At 45.0% G+C, this 11,184-nt stretch overlaps 1 long non-coding RNA gene across 1 annotated transcript; it reads right to left on the bottom strand.

Annotated features, from left to right (window-relative positions):
* Positions 1-3,392: 3,392 nt before the first annotated feature.
* Positions 3,393-8,711, bottom strand: LOC138481672 (uncharacterized). Its single transcript, XR_011274321.1, has 2 exons — positions 8,613-8,711; positions 3,393-3,812 (listed from the first exon to the last, which is right to left on the bottom strand). It is a non-coding gene; the product is annotated as an uncharacterized lncRNA (long non-coding RNA).
* Positions 8,712-11,184: the final 2,473 nt, after the last annotated feature.

Genomic DNA, 11,184 nt, shown 5'->3' with positions numbered 1-11,184 from the left:
TCCAAGTATATCTCGTTAATCCGTTTAGAATTATCTTCATAGCATCCTGATAGCTTGATGAGAACCTGGGTGTCATCAGCATAGTTTGTGTATGTGACACCCAGGTTATCAAGACGGTCAAAAAGGAGCTTAGTGAAGATGTTGTAAAGCGTATGAGAGACGCATGAACCTTGTGGTACGCCGCAGTAGATGGGACTTGGGTCAGCTGAGGCTGATGGTGCAAAGACTCTAGTAGTGCGATTGGACAAGAATGATTGTATACAAGTAGAAGCGTTACTAGAGAAGGCGGCTGCTGTAGACAAGTGATCAGTGAGGATCTGGTGATCGACAAGATTGAATGCTGCCGATAGATCTAGCAGCAGGAGCAAAGCCAGTTTACCATTGTCCTTGGCCTCATCCCTTTGGATTTTAAGGTCCCAGGGGGCTGTTTCAGTTCCATGTCTTGGCCTAAAACCCAATTGTCTGAGGCCCAGCAGGTTGTAGTCCTCCAAGTGTTTCTGGATTTGAAGGAATGCCACTCTGTCTACAATCTTTAGGCTATAGGGAACTGTGGTGATGGGCCTATAGTTGGTGGGGGTATTGGGGTCTAGGTTAGTTTTTTTTAAGAGACCCAGGCTTCCTTAATGTTGTTGGGTACCGTACTAGTCTTGAAGGAAGAGTTAATTAATGCAGAGATGAAGGGTGCCAAGTCCTCAGTGGCTTCCTGAATGATAGCCGCTGGGCAAATATCTCCTTGGCATCTAGAGGGTTTGAGGCTTTTTATAATCTTTTCCACTTCTTTGGCTGAGACAGGTGAGAAGGAGAAGGATGGGCACTCAGGTGTACAGTGGGTAGGAGGAGTAGGGTCGGCGTTCTTGGCCAAGCTGTCCTTTTTTTGCTCAATTTCAGATTGGAGCATGGCAATTCTGTCTGCGAGAGCTTTCTGTATATTAGCGCACCAAACTGCATCTTTCACTCAGGTTTCCAATGGAGGTGCTGTGGACTCAAGTTCCCTAAGGATACTGAAGAGCTCTTTAGTTTTGTTTACTTTAGTTTTCATACTGCTTAGAAACCAAGTGGCTAAATTCACATTTGGTGGAGACATTTTTATTACACTGATAGAGCATTTTCAGCTGCAATTAAGACATTAACTTTCAGAAAACCCTTGGAAATAACATAGGCCCATCAAAGTTGGATGCTACTGCTTGAGAGCAGCTCCAATAGATACCAGGAGGGTGTTTTTCGGGTGGGTAAGGATGGCTACTATGTGGGAATGGCCATAGGGATTTGTATGGCCATGGGCAATGAATGGGTCAGTAAATAATCAGACAAGATCCACAAGCTGTGCCCTACCTTACATCTCCCTCCTATCTGTACTCCAGTGTAATCGTTTCAGTTTACAGGTGATGTATAAACGCCACCCAGTACCTAAAACTAAAAGGCTGCTGATGTCCAGACATAAAACACAGAACAGGGTTCGATTGGAAAATTGACGGAATTGAAATATCTTGGTAGCGTAAAAGGAACAGTAGCATGTTCTGAATCACATATTAAAATGAATTTTACTGCCCCATTAATACACACAGAAAGCAGTGGGAACACCACACGTGGGGCAGTCTCGACTGCTCAATTGCACGGATAAACTAGAACAAAAAAAAATAACAAGTGAAACATATCCAGTTTTGCATTTCTAGAAGAAAAGTCTGCAAAGGGGCAGGTATATTTATTCTTGTAACAATATCCGGGTCTGGGGTGAAAATAACATTTAAGCGATTCACCACGGGCATTCGCTGGCCCATTTGCTCCCTGCAGACCTCGCCACATGGGAAGATGTTTTTCTTCGGCTTTCCTCAGGCGGCCTCGCATTCTGCAATTTGACGCTGACCCAAGCAACCCCCCACGGGCGGCCACTCTCCTGGCATGCGCCTCCCCACCCCGACACATGTTCGCCAAACTGTCACTTAACCTTTAGGGTCATTACTTTGTTAGCAGATTTTCAACAGATCTCTCGGCCGGGGTGTAACACTTTCAACAGATCGGCGACAACACGATGCTCTTTGACAACCCTTCCCCCCTTTCTGGAACAGACCAGGCCACCCTTTCCCTAGCGTGAAGATTGCTTTCAGTCTTGGGGGAAGCTGTTAAATCCATGGCATGTTTTCCATGGTCAAATAAAATGACCAGAAATGAACATGTTCATTTTATTGTGATCACCCAGGTATGCGAAAACTGTCGTCCGCTCTTTTGTTTTTATTAAGTGCACTTCTCTTGTTTATGTACCCTCGTGGCGCGTGCACTTATGTGACGTAGCGCACTTTCCAAGAGCAGCAAAGATGGCGGATTTGCGACGATTTATATGTATGCACGCCTCATTTCACTGAGCGCTTTATGGCATGAATTAGCAGGGTTTAGATACTACAGAAGTTTGGGGGTCACATTGTTTGACAATCTCGTCAGTGTACGGATACAGAAGGGGGTATCTTTTAAGAAAAGAACACCTAGGTTTTAGTGGAGACACAAAAAAAAGAGTGTCATAAATGTATGATGTGAAGCACTGAGTTTACGAAAATGACACCAAAAAATATAATGTATTTACAGTACCCGAGCCCTGCAGTGCACCGGAACAACGGAATCTAACTCAATACACCGGTAATAAGAAAAACGGCGGGCATATTTCTTGGAAGTTTTTGTTGGTGTATAAAAAGATGCTGTGTCACACTGTTCTGAGTTTCATTGTCTTCAAACCTCTAAGTGCCCCCCAAGGGTTTGTCTTTGGGATGTGCGTTTGTTCGCCACCAGTGGGTGCCAAGGCACTTTTGGAAGCTTTTGGTTTTATTTTTTTCCTGACGTCTGCTCTATGCATCAAGCAGCAAGTGACCTCCCGTTTGCTACACCCTGTTTACTTAAATGCTCTAGAAGGGCTGGACCAGTGGGTTGCACTCGGGGTTGGACTGGGGCATAACGTTGTCATGGCCGCAGATGAAAAAGTGGTCTCTCTCGTAAATGGCAATCTGTTGCTTTAGTGACAGATGGTTTGTGCAGTAACACAGAGGTCGTTTTTGGCTAAATGTGCTGCAAATTGTGTATTTTAAAGTATGTTTGTTCAGTAACACTGGTCAAAACGACTAGGTGTGCAGTAAAGTTACACATCATACTACTGGCCGTCTTTGTCCAAAAACGGACCCACTTCGATAAAAAGAACCTAGACCACACTGGCATGTTGTGCCTGCGCTTTGGGCACAACAGGCCAGCCCGAGACTGGCTGTTCTTTTCAAATAGTTGATAGAGTTGGAACATTGTGTTATATGGATGATGGATCTTTGGCCGTGTTGCCACCCATAGTCACCACAATGACTAATCCCCCACACTAACGTGAGATGGGGGTTTAGATTCTATTAAAGACAAGGAGGCGATTATTATGCATTACAATCTTTACTCTGAAACCACAGCAGCAAAGAAAAAACTTTTACAAACAAAAAAGTTTCAACAACAGAACTAGATAAAGTTCAATGTCAATGCATGGGGAACTCCCCAAACCATCATGGAGGATAGGTCATACCCTGCAGGGGACCAATGAGCAGGGACCCTCCTTTATATATGTCCATTACTCTAACGCCAACCCCTCTTTCTGCAGCTGACTTGCACCAGACGCCCAATGGAACGGTTGAACTGCGTAGCGCAGAGAAAAAGGATCCAGCGAAACCGGAGATCTCAACCTTTCCGCAGCCTGAAGCAATGAAGAAGTTCTTCTGGATAGGACTTCTCACCCGAAATCACGCACTCCAGAACTTGTAACTGCGATCCACACTCCTGAGCAGAACCTCAACTCGTACCTGTAAGAACAACAAGCAAGAAGGGTGGGTGGTTGGGAAGAACAACAAACCAAAGAATGTTCTCACTTGAACCACCTGTGTACATGCGTATCACAATTGTCATATCATATCATATCATATCCAGGGTGGGTGGGAGGGATAATAATCGCCTCCTTGTCTTTAATAGAATCTAAACCCCCATCTCACGTTAGTGTGGGGGATTAGTCATTCTATGACAAGACAGGAGGCTCATATTATGCAAGTTCAAAGCCCTTGCATCTCATTAGTAAGTACAAAATGATCCAATATAATAGATAATATAATAAAATTAAAGGAAAGGTAACATTTTTTAAATGCTTTCCTTAAATCAATCTGTTGACCAATCAGAGAATTGCCCAAGACTAGGATGCCCGAAAAGCTGTCTTATAAGGCAAAGTCAAATCCACTGCAAGAAAAACAGGAATGTGCCAAATCCAGCGTTCCTTACAGGCCACCAAAACCATCTGGTTAAAAGAGGGGAAAACATTGAACAAAGTTTTCCTATACTAATAGGTTAGGACAAAACCATCTGAAATAAACACCTATGTTGTTCAATCAAATATTCAAAACACTTAAATTCGTACCATTTTTGGGGACCTAGAAAGCAAGCCAATGAAAACAAACACCTAGCTCTCCTGGAGATAAAGAAAAGTACCCCATAGGGGTGAAAGTCTTATAGGTTCCATCCCATGCATTAAAGGAAGATATCGCAGTAGAAACAGGGCATGTCACAGAACTACACTGGGGAACCAAGAGGGAAAGACAAATCTTCAAAAGGGTAAAATGGGAGTAAAAAATCATTTTTATAAATTTTGTAATAGGACAATCCATCCTGAGCGGAGCTGAAAAGCAATAGAATTAATCTACAATTGTCTTCAGACATATGTGTATACTAAGGAGGGAAGTCTTCTGGAGGCAGAAGCAGAATGGAAGAGAGGGCCCCACCTGAGAAGCTAAACCCGTCAAACCGCCAACACGGAGACCCTCAGACCTCCCGAACTCTTGAAGAAGGACTCTGCTACCATGACAAAAGGCAGATATTATAAACCTGATCCTTAAGAGGCCAAACTTGGCAAGAAGAAAAAATGTATCCGACATCCAATCACTACCATTATAGTGATATCTAAACTCCTTTGTAGGTATGCCCGGTGCTTGAACCTTGATCCCTCCTCCCTGGTGATAAATCCCCTAGCGGATCAAAAGTAACCGAAGGAGGACACCAAATTTCCAAAATCTTAGCAAGACTCTAAACTGCAAAGAACTGATCACTAAATGGTTAAACTGAAGGTGTACACCAGAAGAGGTCCAACCTATATTTCAGCCAATTTGCAGATCTTTGAAGCTCACAGCACCCTGAGCTGGCACCTTACTGCAAACAAACTCTTGTGAAAACCCCAAAGGTCCACCTGCCATGCAGGTGACTATGATAATCAAGTCATCAACCAAATATATATCCCAGCACTCTGGTAATCGTAGCGGCAGACACCGTCTGAAAGTTAATGTATAGACTCTGGAACGCATCGTGATAGAGGGTCATAACGTGGATGGGGGATAGTATCACTCCCAGACCCCTCTATCCCACCAAGGGATATTGAGCCTTCCCAAAAGAGGAGAAACCTCCCCCACTTATCCAAAGGAAAAACCTTGCAATCCAGAAAGAAAACTACCCTGAGGACCACATTAAAGCCCCGCTTTATACCGTTAAGAGAAATAAATACCCACTAGCGCCTCTAACCAATCCCCTGACTGGACAGACTCCAGTTAACTTATTGAAATACCAGAGATTAGCACAAAGGAAAGTAACAGACGGGAGGGAAATGCTCAGTGCGAGTCTGCACTGGTCACCCGCCAGAACTCCTGTAAAAAGGAAAAAACTGAAACCATTGGATACTCCCAGAGGTGTAATATTATGATGCAATCTCCCCCAAGGATGGCAGGAAAACTGAAACCATTGGATACTCCCAGAGGCGTAATATTATGATGCAATCTCCCCCAAGGATGGCAGGAAGGGGAATGAGGGGGAAAGAACTCTGGATAATTATCAATGCCCTGTAAATGCAAGGTTGAGAAGAAATCTGGGACCACTGTCCCCTCAAACCCTGAGGTCTGAGTCACTGTATTCATGTGAGGCTGACTGGCCACTAAGGGAATCAGGGGAAGGAAAAACTAAGCACATTGTCCATAGCAAAACAGTACTTATACAGTACTACGAACCCTCAGGTATATGAGTGGTGCTTAACACTACTACGAGCGTTGTGTGGTGTGAGGTGTTCACTTATCGATCTCAGCTGGATAAAAGACTGATGTAGACCTTTCCAAAATTAGGAACCTGTATCAGAACGGTCAGCACGGATATGAAAACAGCACTCTAAAGAGGTTAAGCAACGCTCATGAGGGTACAGAAGCCTGCGTGTACTCCTCGAGCAGAGGAGAAGTTGCAACACACTGTTAGACGGTTAGCTGAACCATAGGCCAAGCTTTGGGAGGAAAAACATGAGGCAGGCGCCAGCAAGTTATTATTTGGCAACTCGTCTAACTGATACCATCAAGTGTTTCCAAACACTCCATCCAAGTAAAACATGGTTGCTCAACTTGTCATGTAAAAAACTGAACGGTTACCCTCGAGCTGACCCTGTCTCCACCAGAAACCAAAAGAATAAGGAATGTCCAATGGGACAAAAGTAGGGGAGAACAAACGTCCCCACTAAAGAGAGCCTTAAGCCCTACAGACCTCAATAGAGGCATAACGCATCATCTTTATTCTTCCTCATGTTGAGAGAAAATACTGTAGCTTAATCAGCACTGGTATTGGGTGGAGCAATTGAGGTCGGGAATCAAAACCTAAGGAAAGGACTGAGTTGTCCTGAAACTAACTAAGGTAAAGGGTGACAGAATTTTTAACTAAAAGATGAATGATAACACCAGATAGATGGTTAGAGAGGAAGGTACAACCCCATATGGGTCTGTTTACAACCACTTCCACACTCTTTTCTTTAAAGCACTTAATAAATAAAGAATATATAATATATGAAATATATATAAAATATCCAAAGAAGAGGGGTTACGCCCTCACAGGGGACCGAATCCCCGGCCCTTATATAAGCTGATACTCACTGAGCTTTCTGGGCCACTGACAATTCTGAAAAAACGCAAATGTGTTCCAGTCAACACTTAAACATATTGTTTATCAAAGCGTACACTGAGCAAGTGCACCTCAACTGCTCACCCCAGCAGGGTGAGGCAACCAATAGTACACGAGGGAGCACCTCGCAGTAGGAACAAGGCGAAGCCTGAAACCGAGCAGGTTACTGCACGCCTACAAGACCAAACAATGGCGTCAGCCATATGCAGCACCTAAACAAAGCTGCCGACCTTAAGGAAGGAATACACTGAGCAAGTGCACCTCCAACTGCTCGCCCGAGCAGGGCGTGATAATCAGCAGTACACGAGGGGGTAACCTCGCATTAGAACTCAGGCAGAGCCTGAAACCGAGCAGGTTATGGTGCATGCCAGTTAAGGTAATTACCCAAGTTGCCCACTTTAAGGGAGGAAACACTGAGCAAGTGTACCTCAACTGCTCACCCTAGCAGGGTGTGGACACAGCCGTATACAAGGGGACCCCTCGCAGAAACCCCAGGCAACCTTGCCACCGAGCAGGTGACTGCACCTTTCCAGGGAAGATAACCCAAACAAAAGAAAACTGTCAAGTTGAAGGTAGGATACACTGAGCAAGTGCACCTCCAACTGCTCGCCCGAGCAGGGTGTGATAATCAGCAGTACACGAGGGGGTAACCTCGCAATAGAATCAGGCTGAACCTGAAACCGAACTTATGGCACCTACAGTGAAGGCAAAGCACATAACTTAAGAAATAAGTACATTAATAAATAAACAAAGAAAATAAAATAAAACTGCAGACTGGCAGTGCATCGGGCTCTTGCGCTGGATGGTCAGACTTTGACCTAACAAACCCACAGTCTATCAGTAAACAGTCTTTCTTTCCAGCACTAAAGGTAAGGAAATGTGTTGTGTCACCAGGGATACGAAATTACAAACATTTAACAAAACCACATTTTTACTATTAAAATGTTTGTGCTATAATCTTTCTGAAGAAGTCATGAACCAACCAAATGCCCATTAGGAAATCCCTGCTCAACTGAGCAAAAAAGGTGACAATCAAATACCTCCATTGTAAAATACAATTATTTAAAATATAACAATTAAAATATCTAATCTTAAAATATACAAATAAACATGCGCTGGTCGGCCGTGACCGGGTCTTCCTGCATGGGAGACCTGCAGCTCTATATTTGAGCTAACTTGGCTCAGTACTGAAACAGAGGCTTTTGTTACAAACATAAGCCACAGGGGCAGGCCGAACCCAAAGCCTGCAGCACCTGGAATCCCCAGGTGACCATAAATCTGTCAAGGGGCACGAATTCAAACAGGCGAAATGAAGAGGGAACAGTGTAAACAACACTGCTCTCGCGCACGCCGGGAGCGAGTTGATTAATGCACTAGAAACACCTGAGTTTACAAGCGCGAGAAATATTTAAAGAAGAAATAAATTAGAGAGCTTCCTCGAACTCACAACCTCATGGACTGTAGTCCGAAATTCAACCATTGCACCACTGCTTCAGCTGAAACAGGAAGTATGAGCATAATACCTATTTTCTTTTTTGAAAGACACCAAAATGAAACCAACAGCCGCACGCGGCTATCCAGATACATTGTATCAAATACACAAATTCCTTTATAATAAAAGGTAATTAACACATATTTACCATATAAATAATATATGTCATATTCAAACTAATAAAGCCTACTACTGACAAACAATGTAAGACACAACTGAAAGGGGTGACTTAGCTCTGTGGTGTCAGCAGCAAAGAAAGAGGGGTTGGCGTTAGAGTAATGGACATATATAAAGGAGGGTCCCTGCTCATTGGTCCCCTGCAGGGTATGACCTATCCTCCATGATGGTTTGGGGAGTTCCCCATGCATTGACATTGAACTTTATCTAATTCTGTTGTTGAAACTTTTTTGTTTGTAAAAGTTTTTTCTTTGCTGCTGTGGTTTCAGAGTAAAGATTGTAATGCATAATATGAGCCTCCTGTCTTGTCATAGAATCTATAGAGCGTAGCAGTGATAGGGAGTGTTAGGAAACATTCCCATTTATGTGTAATTTCCGCTCCAGTTGTGTACCCTCCAACTTTTCGCTGATGTCTGAACACCACAGACTGACTTTACCAGTGGAGCACATCCTTCCGCTGCACTCCCCTGGGCTTTTCGCTCACTTTTTATGGGGAAACTGACATGCCCTTAAAGACAGTCAGTACTGGGAGACTTTGTTTCCCTTACTCCTTTTCCAATGTTGCAATTTTACTGCAACATGTAAGAAGTGTACAATGTACCTTACAGTACAGTGCACTTGGGTCTAGTCATTTCCAAAGGCCCCAGATTCTCTCGAAGGATTTTTTAGGAGAAGTGCCGATGTGCCTTGGACAGGGCTGGTGGCAGCTTTTCATTTCCATATTTTTAACCCTTTCTTGCCAGGTAAACCGTGATTATTGCGTTTGGCATGGTTAGGTGGCCTAGCTCCAAAATGGCCATGCCACAAGGTTCTTTGTCCTGTCCTTTGGCCATCTTGCCCCTTTACCTTCCCCAGGTCGAGCTGACCCGGGTCAGTCCTTATTTGGGCATGCATTTTCCCGCGAAGTGCAAAGCTTTCGCGGGCTTCTGCATGCATTGTGTGTTTGCCTCCAGGATGTGGGCTGGAACGTCTGGTTCCAATACACATCCTGGGTGCCAGACAGTCTGGAGTGCTGTGAATGCCTGGGACCACTGGGGTCCATGATTGGTCCACGTATGGTATGCCTGTATTTGAGCAGATCTCCCATTGGCTCCTCTTCGTTTTGGCGCAAAGGAGATCCGGCAAAAGAGAAGGCCCGAAACACCCATTCCATGTCTCTCTCTGGAGTTCTCACTGAGCGAAATGGATCGGATCCAAGTATCCTGCAACTAAGAAGCCGAGTCGAGAAACCGCTGGTGACCCGCTGGAAGGTTTGGCACCCTGATCCCGCTGTCGTCCCGCTGGAACTCTCTGCATCTGATCGTCCTAGAAGGTCTGCGAAGGCGCTTTGACCCACCGGAATAGTGGGATCAACTATTCTCGGCACCTTCATCTTAACCTGCAAGTAAGACTTTTCTGAAGTGTCCCTGGGCCATCCAGTGGACTGACAAGCTTGTGCAGTTGTTGGGCTCTGATACCGCTGCCGTTTCGAGGAGGCCCTTGAAACTTGGCACATTGCATGCTCTGTGTTCACGGCTCTCTCACACCCAATTTTGTACACTTGGCGTTCCCAGGTCTGTTGTAAAGTGAGTGCGCCCGAACCAGAGTTTACACGGTTGCCGTGTCGCCGAGCCATGGTGACGAACTTTGCAAGTTCATTGCAGCTGTGGTCCTCTGTGCCCTGAAGCCTGCTGCAGTGGAACTGGCCTGATCCATCCACCAGGAGTGGAGAAATCGGCATTGTCCCGTAGGGGAATCAACGCTGCAACTTCATCGCTGAAAGCCGCAGAGCTGCAAGATTGCCACATTTGAACCTGCAACCGAAGCGGATTCGACTTGCGAAGTTTGGTCCAGTGTACGCCCGGGCTCGGTGAGTAATCACAACCCTAACCGGTGGCCCCTAGCGCATCCATCCATTTTTACGCATGAGTGTCACCCTGAGAGCCCCTCTCCTTTCCACTGCTAGTGCGAACTAGCAAACTATTCCCAACTCTTGGAATCGACTCTGCCCTCAAGTAGAGGCCTTCCTCGAACAGTGGGAACCTATTCTTCATCACCTCGCCCACCTTTCTGAGCTGCTACAGACCCTTGAAGAGACCCCGTTTTGCCTATTTGAACTAACGCGTGCACCAGCGGGGCAAGTACATTTGAGCAATAGGCTCCACTCTTCTTAGGGATTGGACTGCCTCTTAGTTAGGAATGTGTTGGATGCAGGAGGGACTAAAGGCTATTTGCACTGCCTGTTTCCATCCCCTCTTTAGGTTGTGGACCCATTTGGTGCATTAACCCTTTAGACCCTATTGGTCTTGTATATATGAATTTACATAGGATTGTGTTGGTCTAAAAGTATTACTGTGATTTGATTTGTGTGTTGAAACTCAAAGGCCTTGAAATACATGTATTTGTATTTTTAATATATCTACATCCTGACTGGGAGTGATTTGTAAGTGTCCTTTGCTCTGTGTGCTCATTGAGGTCTTTCAGTCACCCTCACCCCTCCCGAGACCTAGTCTTGACCGCCGCCATAGCTACCTTGATTGGTTTGGCTTGCCCAGAAGGTTACC

This window comes from Ambystoma mexicanum, chromosome 5p (genome assembly GCF_040938575.1).
Source record: "Ambystoma mexicanum isolate Mex_15411 chromosome 5p, UKY_AmexF1_1, whole genome shotgun sequence".
NCBI lineage: Eukaryota > Metazoa > Chordata > Amphibia > Caudata > Ambystomatidae > Ambystoma > Ambystoma mexicanum.
This window is presented reverse-complemented; position numbering and strand designations above follow the sequence as displayed.